The sequence below is a fragment of the Tetrao urogallus genome (genome assembly GCF_951394365.1).
Source record: "Tetrao urogallus genome assembly, chromosome: 2".
NCBI lineage: Eukaryota > Metazoa > Chordata > Aves > Galliformes > Phasianidae > Tetrao > Tetrao urogallus.
Window position 1 is genome coordinate 22,433,049 of NC_136814.1, and position 14,619 is coordinate 22,447,667.

Below are 14,619 nucleotides of genomic sequence, written 5' to 3' on the forward strand. Positions count from 1 at the left end.
CCAACCCTACGGAACTCACCCAAAATGTTGCAAGACCCCCACTGTAACGTGAAGTCTAATCTCTAAAAAACACTCCATTACAGAGCAATGTAGCATCCGTTAAAAACTTGCTGTGAGTCCCCCAAATCACCACCTTCTTGAGGAGAAAGTAACACAGACCGGGTGCTTGCCTTCTGGTTTCAGAGGCAGCAGGCTGTATCACAGAATCAGAGAATCACAGAATGGTTTGCGTTGGAGGGGACTTCAAAGCCCACCCCTTCCCAACCCCAGCAGTGGGCAGGGCTGTCCCTCCCAGCTCAGGCTGCCCGGGGCCCCATCCAACCTGGCCTTGAGTGCCTGCAGGGATGGGGCACCCACAGCTTCTCCGGGCAGATTGTAGCCTGAATGCATTTTCCAGCTTTTCATGCCCATCGATGCTGCCCTTTTCTCAACAGAACTCTCTGAAAGGGAGACTAGAGGAAAGCTGGGAAACAGCACAAGATTTGAGTTGTTCCTTCTGATTGATGGCACCAAGTGCCCATGTTGTAAGGGTGGGCTGTTCCCCAGAACTGGGTCTGCACTGGTGGGGTCTAGAGGTCGCAGAGCAGTGGTGCTCCGAGCCATTTGCTTCCAGCAGGCCTGTGCCATACAGACACTGCTGAGGACCCTGCAGCAATGCAGCCAAACAAGGGACAGAAAATGGACGCCTGCCCACAAGTGGGAGCCATGCACCTCTGCAACCTGTCTGGTTGCAAGAAAAGATTAAAAATAAATAAACAACTAAAACAGATGAAACTTAGGCCACTGTTCTTTGAGCTGTGCTCAGAAACACTCTTTGAAGGAAGAGTGCCTTTCTTAAAATATATTTGAATGCGCTATTTTTGTCTTTATCTTAGAAGGCCTGATTTCCCCTTACAGCCCTGCAATTGATGACAATAATAGGTTTCTCGGAGCCAGTCAAGTCAGAGAAGTTTTATACCTTCATATGTGGCAACCCATACAGAGTTTGCTGCCTTCATTTTTTTAGTACCAAATGCAGCTCCCCATCCCACCACACTGACAGGCACAGCAATCCAGCTGCTCACTGCCACTGCTGGTGCTGTTCAACTCGCATAAGTATATGAGTGCCTGGAAGCCAAGACCTAGCAGAACTGATGCCTGCGCTTGCAGATGTGGCTATCTCCATTGCAGAGGTGTGGCAGAGGCAAAAGGATCACTCTGATTTTAGAGGCAGAAAAATATGCCATTCTGATCACAGTTCTTCATTGGAAGCTATGCAGTATCAAAAAAGACCTAAATAGAGAGGAAACAAATTGTTGCCCCATACCCAATTGCTTTGCATCTATCAAACACAGGGGGTTTTTCGTTTATTTTTTTGGTTTTTTTTAAGTATTTCTAAGGAAGCTCAAATGAAACTGCCTTATCTCACAAGTTGCTATGACACATCATAAAGAGACAGCCTTCCAGCACCAGAATCACACAGTGACACCACAGATCCCAGGGCCACTCTCCCTCAGTTCACTGCTGTCTTTACAGTACTGGGAAAGGGGAGAAAGGCCCTCACCAAGCAACTTTCTTAGAGACCTACATTCCCTGCTAGGTTGGAATAAACCAAAAATTACAATAATAGTTTAAAACATCCACAGCAGAATATTACCTCACTGCTTTACAAAACCTGCAGTACATTACATGACTATTTTTTTTATACACTTTTCTCACACTCGTTACCAGATGCTAAATTACAATCCCAGTTTACAAAAGCAAACCTCCCTCTATCCCTGGAAACGGACCAAAGAAGCACGTGCAATGGAATTCTGAGCTTAAAATCTAGGAAGTCCCTCTTCCTACGCAGCCCTGTTGAGTGCTTCCCAAAAGCAAAGTAACCTGAAAGGACTTGCTCTATGGTCCTAGGCCCAAATCAGGGGCACGTGATCGGCGGAGGCCAGCAACACGAAGTGAGTATCACACGGAGATTTTATTCAGCCTCCAAACATAATGTGAGTCAGTGTTAGATAGGGAGGTTACTCATGCTATGGTTACTCACAGGACCCTACCTGGCCCCATTGTGCCCAGGGCAGGGCATGCATCAATGGCAGGGCTGCCGAATGCCACCCTTACCACTGTACCTATAGGCTGAGCACACACTCTGTGCCCAGGCTGGCAACCACGGTGAAGCCCATGTGATCATTCAAGTTGAATTACTCATATTTGAGCTATCTAGACATGCTGGTTTGACTGACGCCCTCATAATGCAGCTCAGCCCCTTGCTGGAGTCTCCCAACTTCAGAAACTTGATCTACTTATCAGCTGGAGCAGAAAGGATCATAAAAGCATTTATGTGCAACAAAAGCTTGGAGTGTAGCATGTAGGAGCCTCTCCTTCTTCCAAAGTACGTGAGATCATTAGCTATAGAAGAAAAATGCACGATATGTTTTCTTCATATGAAAAAATTGCTTATCTAAATTCTAACTTAACAGTCCATTTGGCATGACCTTCCTTTATGAATTACAAGGCCACAGGTTAACTTCCACAATATATATGCATAGGTGGAGCATTGATGAAGCAGCACTTGGGATGTTAAAATTCAAACCTCAGTTAAGGCTCAGAAAGGCAGATAACAATGAATCACAGATTCATATCCTGAGTTGGAAGGGATCCACAAGGATCACCGAGTCCAAATCCTGGCTTCACACAGCAACACCCAAAAATCAGACCCCATGTTTGAGAACATACCAGGAACATCATGCCACATCCCCACAGCAGGTGGCAAAGTGAAATGGGCATTTCTAGGGAAATACTGTCTTATGAGAAACGTAGTGGTGACAGCACATCCTCCAGTCAAGGAAGGAGGCAGTCCCAGCAAGGTGCCCGCAGGCCAGCTGGGATGCAGGGCAGCAGGAGCAGTGGGGCAAGGCCCAAACTGGCCTGGAGGGCTCTCTGCAGCACATACAGCAGAATTACAACTGTCAGAGATATAAAACTTCACCCTTGTGATTACCTGACTAACACGCAATTAAGTGCTTTGCAGCCTTTTCCGTAAGTAGTTCAGCTATGGATCACTGTATCCATTTCACTGCTATTAGATTAGTCTGTTAAAACCTATGAACATCACTGGTGTTGGTCATGGTCGGCACGGCTGTGCCGGGACACGACAAGAGGTTGGATGCTACTGGGTGAGCTCGTCGGCATCACCAAGTTTCACACCTTGGCTATTACAGCCTGAGCGGCAGGCACGAAACCGATCTGAGAAGCCGGCAGAGGATGAGTAGGCATTATCCACTTACTGACTGGTGAACTGCCAGTTCATTTCACTTGCAAATCATCCCTCCGGTACTTAAGCATCTGGCTGGCAGCTTTTGGTCATTACCCCGTACTGTGACAGCACACAAAACCCAGCCGTCCCGCACTCCAGCAGTTTCCCGTTCTAGGGGGAGAGCAGAAGTCATTCCCCACTACTGCGAGGCACCTCCGCACCGCGGCCAGTCGGACGCCGCCACCTCGCGCGGGGACACGCGCGGGTCCCCTCGGCGGCGCGGGGACACGTACACCCCGCCCGGCCCCGCACGTTGACAACTTCCTCGCGGCCGCCCCGCGCCGCCCTCCCTCCCTTCCTCCCGCCGCTCCGCGCGGCTCTACCGCCGGCCCCGCCCGGAGCAGCCCGCCGCAGCGGGCAGGTAGGGGCCGGGCAGCCCCCGCCGCGGCCCCGCGGGGAGGAGGAGGATGAGGCGGCTGCGGGCAGGGCCTCGGCGCTGCGGACTGAAAGTGAGCTGCAAACTTTTTTTTTTTTTTTTTTTTTTTCAATTTTGCAAGCGAAGCCCCAGCTCATGCAAAAATGAAACTTGCGAAGCGCTGCCCTACCTGGCGCCAAGTCTGCAACAAGTGCACGGGGGCCGGCACGAGGGGCTCTGATTTTTCTCTCTTTTGGGCGCCGCGCGAGAGACCGCACAGTTAATTGATCACCGCGCCGCCGGGGCCGGGTCCTACTTTACTTACGGCGCAGCCCGTAAACAAATATCGCTCCGCCAGGAAACGCAACTCCCCCGGCCCGCACGGCCCGGCTCCGCCGCCAGCACCCGCCCCGGCCCCCGCCCGCCCGGCACATGGCGGGTCCGCGCCCCGCGGGGAGGCTGCGGAGCGGTCGCTTACCTCCGGCACGGCCTCCCGCGGCGGCTCCGGCCGCGCCGCCCTTCCCTCGCCCGTGATGCACGAAATCCCGCTGTCAGCAAATCGCTGTCAAATTATTTTCTCGCAAAAGAGCGAGGAGAGGAGGAAAAAAAAAAAAAAAAAAAAAAAGCAGAAGCAGAAGGGGGAGGAGGCAGCTGGAGGCGACGGGATCCCTCCGCCGCGATGGGTCTGGCTCTGGGTAGCGAAGCAGGAAGTAAGGTGTCGGCGGCGCCGCGGCCGCGGCCGCCCGGCCCCGCGGCGGGGCGAGGGCGAGGGGCGCCCGCCGCCCCCGGGGCCCGCTCCGCCCGCTCCGCCGCGCCGCGGCCCCCCCCCCTGCGGCCCCTCCTCTCGGCGCAGGTGCCGGGGCGACCGGCGGAGAGCTGTCAGCGGCTGCCGGCGGGGCTCGGGCCGGCCGCGGGCTCCCGGCGCCGCATGCCGCAGGGCGGAGGGGCCGGGGCCGGCTCCCGCCCGGCCGGCGACACCGCCGTCCCTCCCCCGCGGCGCTGAGGGAGGGGAGCCCGGGGGCGGCCGAAGGATGGGGTCCCGCCGCCTGGGCTGTAAGGGAGCGGCCGGGCCGCGTCACCCCCCGCCCCGCCGCCGGGGAAGCCGAGACCGAGCGGGGGGGCGGCGGCGGCGCCGGGAGAGGAAAGTTGTGCCGGGCTCTGTCAGCGGGGCTGGTCGGCTCCGGGCGGGCTGAGGGTTAACCGGGAAGTTCACGCTCTCTCACAGCGAGCCCCGTGGAAAGTTGCCGCTCTGGCCGCTGCTTTTTGCCACTGCTAGTCTTAAGCTGTCCCTTTCTTTCCCCGTTAATTCTGCAGAAGGGTTCTGGTGGCGTTCCTTCCCGGCCCTGCCTCCTCTGAGCTGGGAATATACGTTACATTGCACCAAAACGTTCCCTTGCGGGGAAGGATTTCGCATCTCGAGGACGGAGACGCGATGCGCGCGGCTCCTGCGGCGCTCCGTGAGAGCTCAGGGAGTTACTGTGAGAAACCATGGCTGGGAAGAGAGAAACCGAAACGGGCTGGTAAGGGCCTAGTTCTGCCTTCGGAAGGCAAGGAAGAAGAAAAAAGACAAAACTCTCCCTGGTTATGGCTGCAACAGAAATAGGGCTGTGGCGTGTTAACATCTCTGTTTCAGCCTTACGTTGTAATGGTTACCAGCAGGCTCATTTCGTTTTTATGGTCATCCTGGTTTCCTGGTTGCATGACACTTCCATTCAGCCACTGTTCTTAATAATTTAACCTTTTATGAGATTGTTTTGATTTACAGTGCAGATTAGAGCAGACTGAAAAAGCATGATATCACCCACTGGCTGTTAGCTCCTCTGCGCCCCATGCAAAGGTCTCTGCTGTTTAAGATGTCAGGAGAGAGGTCTCATTTTCCTTCCCCAGCCAGCCAGTCATTTTCTAATTTTATTTTTACTTAAGTGAAAAATCGCATTCAGATACTGTAACTTTGCCATGCTGAGCTGTGCAGAATCTACGCTGAGTTTTGGATTCAATGGATGGCTTGTTTGCTCGTTGGAGTCCCAAGTCACATAAACTATGTTGAAAATAGAATTAAAACCACAGCTCGACATGTGCCGTGCCTCTGTTTGTTTTTTGTGTCTAGTCTGAAGCCCAGAATAGCCCATATTGCTTGCGATTTCCAAAGTGACTTCTGAAAATAAGCTGCGTGATATAACAGTCTGTATAGCTTTCTCACAGCATCTCAACTTGTTCAGTTGATCAATGTGAACAGATCTGCACTGGGTTGGTGAGGTGGTACTTCATTTAACTGAAGCTTGCAGGCTTGAGTTGCAATTCTCAAAGCAAAATCAAACGTATGGTATAATTTAAATTTGAACAAAGGTTCATTATCAAGCCGCCGCCTGACATGCTGCAAGCTCGACCTGCATTGCTCTGCCATAACAAGTACATACATAGAATTTCTGAATGAAGGCAAGTCGGTTATTAGCTTTGGACAATGTTTCAAGAAAAATGTGGGGGCTGGCTCTAGCTATACCACATTCTTTGTATTTATCCTGCAATTTTTGAATTGGTCTTCATCAAAAGCACAAAGCCCTAATTGATGTTCTCATTTTTCCCGATCCTTCTTCTAATTCTTGAGGATTTGAAGACCGAGCTTCCCAGTTTCGAATAATAAATCATATTCCTAGTTCCAGTATTAAACCTCAGAAGAACTCTACAAACCTGTCACGATTTTGCTTAACAACATTTTGGCCGTGGTAATTGGTAAGTATGTAAGCCTGCCTCCAGTCTGAGAGGGGGATCTGTTCACTCTTCCTTGCCTGACCCTAGTGAGACGAGACAGCTGGTCCCTCTTCTGGGTAGGTTTCCTACTGGCTCTGTGGTCAGCAGGGACTGGAACTGTGGGATGTGCAGACGGAGCTGGCTGGGAAGACTAGGGCAGTCGCTTGCTGCGGTGAGCTGTCAGGACAACTCGACTGTCTCCCGAAACCTCCCACCACTTACAAACAACAGAGAAGCAGCAAATGTCTTACAGTAACTGCGATCGCTCTGTCAGATTTTTGTCAGAGATTAATGAATTTTAATTTTTACTAAGCAGGGCTGTTTCAGAAATGAAAGGAGTACAGAAGTTGGGAAGCAACAGAGGTCTCTGATCATCCTTCTGGTTAATTCCTCTCTGATACAGGATTGCTGTGTCATTATGTTCCCAAATGCCTTCAGTTTTATTAGTAGGCTTTGCCTTGAATCTGTGGGCTTTCCAAGAAAGGCTGCACTAAAGAAAACGGAATGTGGTTGTGGTAGAAGCAACCAACCCTTGTTCAGCGGCTGGAGCAGTGAAAATACATCCCTTAGGGATCCTTAGGGAATCACATCTATGTGAGTGTTGCTGCTCAGTGGCACAGCAGCCAAAGTATTGCTGTCCACCCAGATCCTCAGTTTTGGATGACTGCTTCCAAGCTGAATTTTGAATTGCAGGCATTATCTTAAAAAATAAGCAAATGAATTAGATCTCAATTACCAAGTTGTTTGGACAAAACTAATGGTAGGTTTATTTTGACCTGGATTTTTGGGCCATTTTGCATACTGTTACAGAATTCAATACTAAAAGCAGGTTTGGTCTCAAAATCTGACATCCTACATAATGTGGGCCATGGTGTTTCTAACTAAGATTAGAAGTTGCTGAATTAATCCCCCTCCCCCCCCCCCCCCCCCAAAAAAAAAAAAAAAAGCCAAGCTGAAGATTTCAAGAAAAGATTGCTTCCTACCAAGTGTTGTTTTGGTGTAATTAAGTTGTCTCATGGCTAAATGTTTGAGTTTAAGTGTTCATTTTGACTTGTCAGTTTTCCAGCATGACTTTGCTGTTTTTTTTCTTCAAAATCAGGTTGGAATTGTCTGAATGGATTTAATCAGCCATTTACCTCTATCTTTTTCCTGTTATAAATGAGAAACACCAGGGCCCCACAGAATTGACCCTAATAGGGTAAGAACACTTTAAAACACTGAATGTATATTTTCTGTGATCACATTCACTGTGCATCCAAAGGGAATTAGGTATAGAATTCCCATATACTTGAATGCAGGGAAAGCAAATGATGGTCGGCAATGGTTTTTCTCAGAGATCAGCAAGTGTAATGCTTGCAGCCCCTCTTCTGCCTCTGTCTTCCTTGCTGAAGTGGGTGCTGAAGTGCAATCTTCCTTATTGCTGCTTCGCTCCGTGGGAAGCCAAGGGCGTTGAGAGCTTTCAGAGAACAGTTTTGGCTCTTTGTTACCACTTCTTATGGTTTCCATTGCAAGTTGGGAAAAAGTGGTCTTTTAGAACTCACAGAAGCCCTTTCTGGTGGGTGGGCCATCTGGAACCACACAATATTGCCACAAACGAGGCCCTGCTGTCCCATGCACAAGTTAGTTCCAAGTTGCGTGGCTTTGCCACTGTCTGGCACCACTGTCACTACTCCTTGCTCCCCCTGGTGTGCCACATCAACGCCCAGTGCTGGCAAGAGGCCCATGTGATTTTTTCTGAATTGCCTCGCTGAATCAGCCGAACAAGCAGCAAGCGCCCGAAAGTGGGATTTGCAGCAGCACTGGATTAAATTGCCTTTAATTGGTGTGGAACCACCACTGCTGTCTTATTCAGCAGATAAGATGCTCCGTAACAAGGTCAGTCAAAGCAGAGAGCCAGCATCTTGGTAGGGAAAAGTTTTATTTTTAAAAAAGCAGGAATGAAAAGCAACACCCGCACGTACACCTGTAACTACAGCCCTCTTTGCATTCAGCACAGTTGGGTCTGTAAATCCACAGGCACCTGTTTTCTCTTGCCTTGCACCTCACAGGATTTTTAGAATGGCTCAGTGTGGTTTGCGTATGAGTACATCACCCCACTGCTGGCTCTGGATGGCAGAGGCACTGTGGAATTGGCCACCTGGGCCATGGAGCAGCTTTCAGTAGGACCCCAACCTTAAACTTCCTGTCTCTAGATTCAGCTGTTTGTAGGGATGCTCTGTAGCAAAGCAAGAGTGCTTTGGCATGTTTTGGTAAAGAAGCTGCAGATATGCAAATCAGAAGTAGTGCCGAGTCAGAGATTTTTTTTCAATGATTTTATTACTGTTTTGCGAGCGCGTGAGAGCTGTAGGGAGGAACACAAGATAGAGACATTCAGAGTTTTAAAGGGGACATTTTGTTTTCTGTGCATGAGTTCCTGTTTCTCTTGGAAGAGCCACTTAGATGGACATCCTATCAGGAATAATGTGGGCATGCACGTGTGGGCATGCACGTGTGTGCATGAGGTGCAGTGACACGGACCACCCTGCAGATGACATCCCAGGGAATAACATTCATGTTTGTGTGGCTTTCTTCACACACTAAGGAAAAGAAGATGTTTTCTTTTATAAAATGCACAACCATATGTATTTATACATTCACAAATGTATATGACATATACATATCATATAAATTATGTAAGTTTATATATTGTGATAGCATAAACATATAAAACTCATTTATCTTCATAAACATAACATAACTGATTTTTTTTTTTTTATAATAAATTCCAGATTTTAAGTTGATTTTGTGGTTTGAACCGTATCAAAGTCTGCTCATCTTGTTTCAATTTTTTTGTATCAGTAGATCTGAGAGGGTCTTGAAATCAGGGGCCCATAATGTTCTCCCCATTTTTCAGATGGATAAAATGGGGAACAGAAGCAGTCCAGCATCACACTGGAAACTATTCCTGAGGTAAAGCAAGAAACAAAGTCTTCTAAGTCTTCTTATAGCTGTATGTCCAACTCACAGAATCATAGGGTTGGAAGGGGCATCTGGAGATCATGGAGTCCAATCCCCCTGCTAAAGCAGGCTCCCTATAGCAATTCACACAGGTAGGCATCCAGGTGGATCCTAAATATCTCCAGAGAAGGAGACTCCACAACCTCTCAGTGCAGGCTGTTCCAGTGCACCATCACTCTGGCAATAAAGAAGCTCTTCCTTGTGTTACCACGGAACTTCCTGTGTGCCAGTTTCTGCCTGTTGCTGCTTGTTCTGTTGCCGCATGCCACAAAAACTCGGGGCGTGTGGAGCTTTGACTGACATGCAAGAAGTAGATTATCTTCCTGGCTTTGCATGCCCTCCTGGTGGTAGAAGTTGAGAACTGCTACGCGAGGAAACACACCTAAAAACCCTTCTGCTAGAAAGGTACGCAAAGTCTCATTCGCAGACAAAGATTCTATTCAGTTACAGTGGAAAACTGTCTTCACTGAGATTCCGTCAACTTTAAATCCAGAAAAATGCAGTTGCAGATTTAAAGTTGAATCTCCTCCATCTTCTGCTGAGTGCCCCCCACTATTCCTTGTGAACTGTGCTTGCTTGGCTTTAAATTTCTGTCATGGAATTAAATCAACAGAAAGAGGCTTGAGTATGGCATATGGCACAGAGCTGTGTTAATTGTCAAGGTGTTTATTGCATGGGAGTTGCATGGGAGAAATACTTTCCGAGTACGAGAAGGGAAAAATTAAGCTGATGGTATGCAAAAATTTTTTAAAGATGAAAGGTAAGCAGTCATGGAAAAGACAGGTGATGGGAGCAGAAGAAAGCCTGGCATCTTAACTTTAAATTACAGTTAATCTAGGTCATTTTCTGTAACAGAAGGATGATATCTACATATCTACAGATATGATTAAGTCAATGTGGTTCACTACCACAATGTGTAACATGTCCAAGTCCAACTGACAGCAGAGATCAAGATTAAAGTTTTCCAGTGCACATAGTGAATTTTAGTCCAGTTACAACAGTGTTATTTTTTCAGGATTTTGTCCTTTGGAAGTGGATACAACACTAAATAGCACACCACGTATCATCTGGAAAGACCATCTGATCAGAGTCATCGATGTAATTCTATCATCATTTTCTCTGTTTTCTGTTCTATATTCCTCAGCATGGAAGTGTATTATTTTGCTGATTTATGCAGATCTGAATATATACTCTACTCTATGTCTGTTTCATTGAGACACTTTAAAAGAAAGCAGCCATCCACATGTTCTTCTCTGGACTTTTCCACTTAGAACTGTAGCCTGAATTTTTAAAGTAGCTTGTGATAGTTGTATTTACTGGTTATTCTAGCTCTTACTGCTTCCTGCTTATTTATTTTTGACATACATGACCATGGGTGGATATGTAAGGATGCAGATGTCATGATTTAAAAAAATACTGTTAACTAACAAGTCTAGACTGTAACCATACTTCCAATGTATATACAATATATGTGTTTATAGATACTGACGCAGGGTACTATACATCAAATTGAAATAAGCAGTATTGGTTCACATATTTTTATAGTGATGGAAATGCACTTACAGTAGAGAAGCACATTTACATTTCTGTGTCACTGTTTTTGTTTGGTTGCCCCAGAACTGGGGAGCTGAGTTCTGCACTGACAAACAGAAAGCAGTGAATGCAATGGAGTTATTGTATCAATGCAGAGAGGCTGGGAGCTTGGGGGGACCCTTGCAGAGCAGGCTAACAATAATAGGGGAAGAGCAATTTGTTCGATAGCTGTGGAATTTTTGCTGGCTGCAGATGATAAGTAAATATGTAATGTCTTACTTTATATGTTTCCTATGGGCAAATTTTGCTTCTAACAATGAAGAAACTGCCTCCATCCCATTCAAATTGCTTGTGACTCCCCAAATAAGTATAGAAGTTGGGAAACAAAGCAGAAGTTCCTCAAAATAATCTCCGTGCTGTGAACCAAATGCAAAAGTTTGGGGCAAGCTTCAGTTTGTGAAACAAAACATCTCAGACTGTTGAGTCTTCTCTGTTGCAGAGAGAGCTAATGGTGCAAACTGGGAGCAAGATTGCTTTCAGAGCAGGAAAAGAAAGACTCTCTCCCCATGTCACTAGAGTGGGGGATTTTCCTGTAAAAGCTTCTGAAGCTTTCTTCTAGCTCTGCGTAGTACCGACTTGCGCTCCTGTGTCTGAGTGCTCCCAGGGAACTCACCAAAGATGTCTGCACGATGTAAGGGCTGGAGCCTCATCCCTTAGTCTGTGGTAACCAAAGCATTGCCAGCTTGCCAGAAAAGCTTGGAATATGGGCCATCAAGGAGAGGAAGGGAAAAAAAGTTTCTCAATTCAACATTTGCTTTAGATGATAAGTTGTCTATATAATCCATTTCTCTGTATTTGAAAGTTTTAGCAATAGCAAGATATACATCCTTATTTTTGTGGTTCTGTTTTATAATGTCTATTCCCTGTCATTGCACAAATATCTCCTCCAAGTCCCTCAGAAGTACGGGTACAGCTCCTCGGCTTTCTACTTTGAGACCGGCGCCACTGAATAATATGGGAGCTAGTGATAGCTGGAGATTGAGACATCGATAAGTCTTCTGCAGCCCAGGGAGGGGCAAAGCAGCTAGTTATACCTCCTGGAAATCCCCTGATGGGCAGCTGTGGGTGTATTTCACTTTCTTCGCACTGCTTGAATGATGTGCTGGGAAGAAAGGAGTGTGAAAAGAAAAAAAATCAGCCCCAGTGATTCATTCTGAACCTATTGCCTTCTTAGAATATGATCAGCCCAAGGAGCGAGTACAGGGTAGAGTGAGGCCTGCTCCAGACTTCTTCTAAGATTGCAATGTCAGAGTCTGTTCTTGTTGAAGCATCTGCTGGAACCTCTGGAGCCTGTGTTTAGTGGTCGGTCCTGCGTGGAGGTCCCTGCTAGAGATGTGCCAGTGTTTTTCCCTTGCTATTACAAGCTATCTGAAGATCTTGGACCTGTTCCACACTTGAACTCCAAGCATTTTTGTTGTCTATCTGACCTTGCAATATGATAGGCTGGAAACTTTTACTGCCTGGCTTTCTGCAAGTCTTGTTTCACAATCTGGGTAATGTAGGTTTCTCTGCTTCCCATTCCCATTTCTGTAATGTTTATCATATTCAATTGTATGTCTGGTTCGGTGTTCATTTCTGCGGCTTCTGCCTACATTTCATGCAGATCTTCATCTTATCTGCAATTGCTATCTGCACTCTCAATCAGCTCATCTCTTTTTATTAGTGATAGATCTTGTCGGTTCGCATGTTGCGTATGCTTTCGGATAGTAACATCTTGCCTTGCCAGCAAACAGATTTTAAGGCTGTGATAACATATATATGTTTGTCTGAGGGATGCGAAAACAATTTTGTGAGTGTTGTTTATGAAAACTGGGTTTTGCACAGCCTCGGTAGTTTTCACACGCTGCATCTGTCTGCCCTCAAAGAAGCAGCAAGTAGAGCTGATGGCATTGCAAGCCCCTTGTTTACATCTGTTTGTCACTAACTGAACACAAAAATCCTCAGCTTTTCCCTTGCTGAGAGGACCACTGTGAGGACAGTTTTCTTTAAATTTCCCTGCATTTTCTTTGCTCTTTTTTTAACCTCTGCTTATATCTTCTTTCCCTTTCCTATTTTTTTTTTTTCTACTGAACTCGTACTGTGCATAAACATTCTTCTTAAGGAAATCGGTGACATATTCATAGTTAATTTTTTATGTGTCAGATTTTGTGCCCGGTACATCATGATCCAGTTACATCTTCACTTGTGTGCTGTAACCCCGGCTTTCCCCTTTTCCTCTCTGCTGCCAACAGTGAGCTGATTTCCTAATAACTTCGAGTGCCTCCTTTTATCCTTACCTCTCTGCAGATGCTTCCCTCCTCCAGCCTTGCTCGTTCCAGTCTCGCTCTTTCCTCTTAGGGACCCTCTGCCTAGGGTTCTGCTCATCTTCCATCCATGCCGTTCCATGCTGCTGCCAGCTTGCCCACCAGCAGCTCTTGTGGCCATCTTCGGGCAAGCACTTAGAGAGCTGCTTAGGCAGTTTTCCCACTGCAGCAGGCTCATGGAAAGACAATTAATTACTTGGTTTGGGCTTAACTGTGAGCAGAAAAAGGGGCTTTTGTGCGACTGTCAGCCCCTCCCCATTATTTGTAGAGGTTGGTTTTGTGTTTAATAGGATTACATGACTTCTTTGCTCTATATGCCAAAATGGATGGCTCCTTTCAGTAATAAAACAAAGCCAATAACCTGAAAGGAACCACCGCTCAAAAGCACAAACTTGACCTCTGATTGACCTTGACATTTACAAACTAAAAAGAAGTTTTCTTTGAGCAGGCAGCACAAGCCAGGGAGGCATCCGGAGGAGGAGAGAATGGTTTGGTTGCTTTTTGATTACATTGTTTAAACCAACATACTACATGGTTTACAATACTTCATTACAATGTATTAGGGCTTGGAGGTGATTTAATGTCTGTTTATAACTGAGACTAATCTTGAAATAAACAAATGAATGTTTGGAAAATGGATGAAGCTGTTCTGCTGGAGACAGTATTAAATGCATCTCTGAAGAGCAAATTGTGGACGTACAGCACTTCTATGCTTTTTATTTCTACCTTCAGTCGTATTTCAGTAGTTTTATCTGACAAAATTAATCATGTTGCATAAGAAAACCCTGCTTAGTTAGGACCATCAAGGAGCTAAGCATTCTGTAAAATTCACAGTTTAAAAACTTTAGCCCTTAAAAATCAGGGGAAAAAAAAAAACACTAGAAAATGCTGTAGCATTACACTGAACACCATGGTGATCTAAATTAAATCTGTTACAACCTGTTCTAATTTAAAATTGCTCCGTTGTGCGAATGAAGGGAAAAAATGAAGAGTTAGTTCACTTCTTCAAAGCTTTTTCATACTCCCAGATAAATCTTTCATCCCCTCTGTCTTTGTTCATGGGCTTTATGCTTTCATTTTCTCTGTATCCACAGAGAAACAAGAGCATAGTTCAGCCTGAGCCAAGGACTCTTCCCCCAGCAGCTGGGTATCAGTTAATCTACATCTGTTGAGAACAAGCAATGTCATCGCATGCCAATGTCCCAGTGTCCAGCTCTTCCTGACACCCAAAAGCTCCCCCAAAGTGCTGAGGTTTGGGGCCTTGTGAGAGGAGGAGAAAAATGCTCTAGTTTCTTCTCCCAGACGACCTCTGCTTCTTGTCCACACCTTGG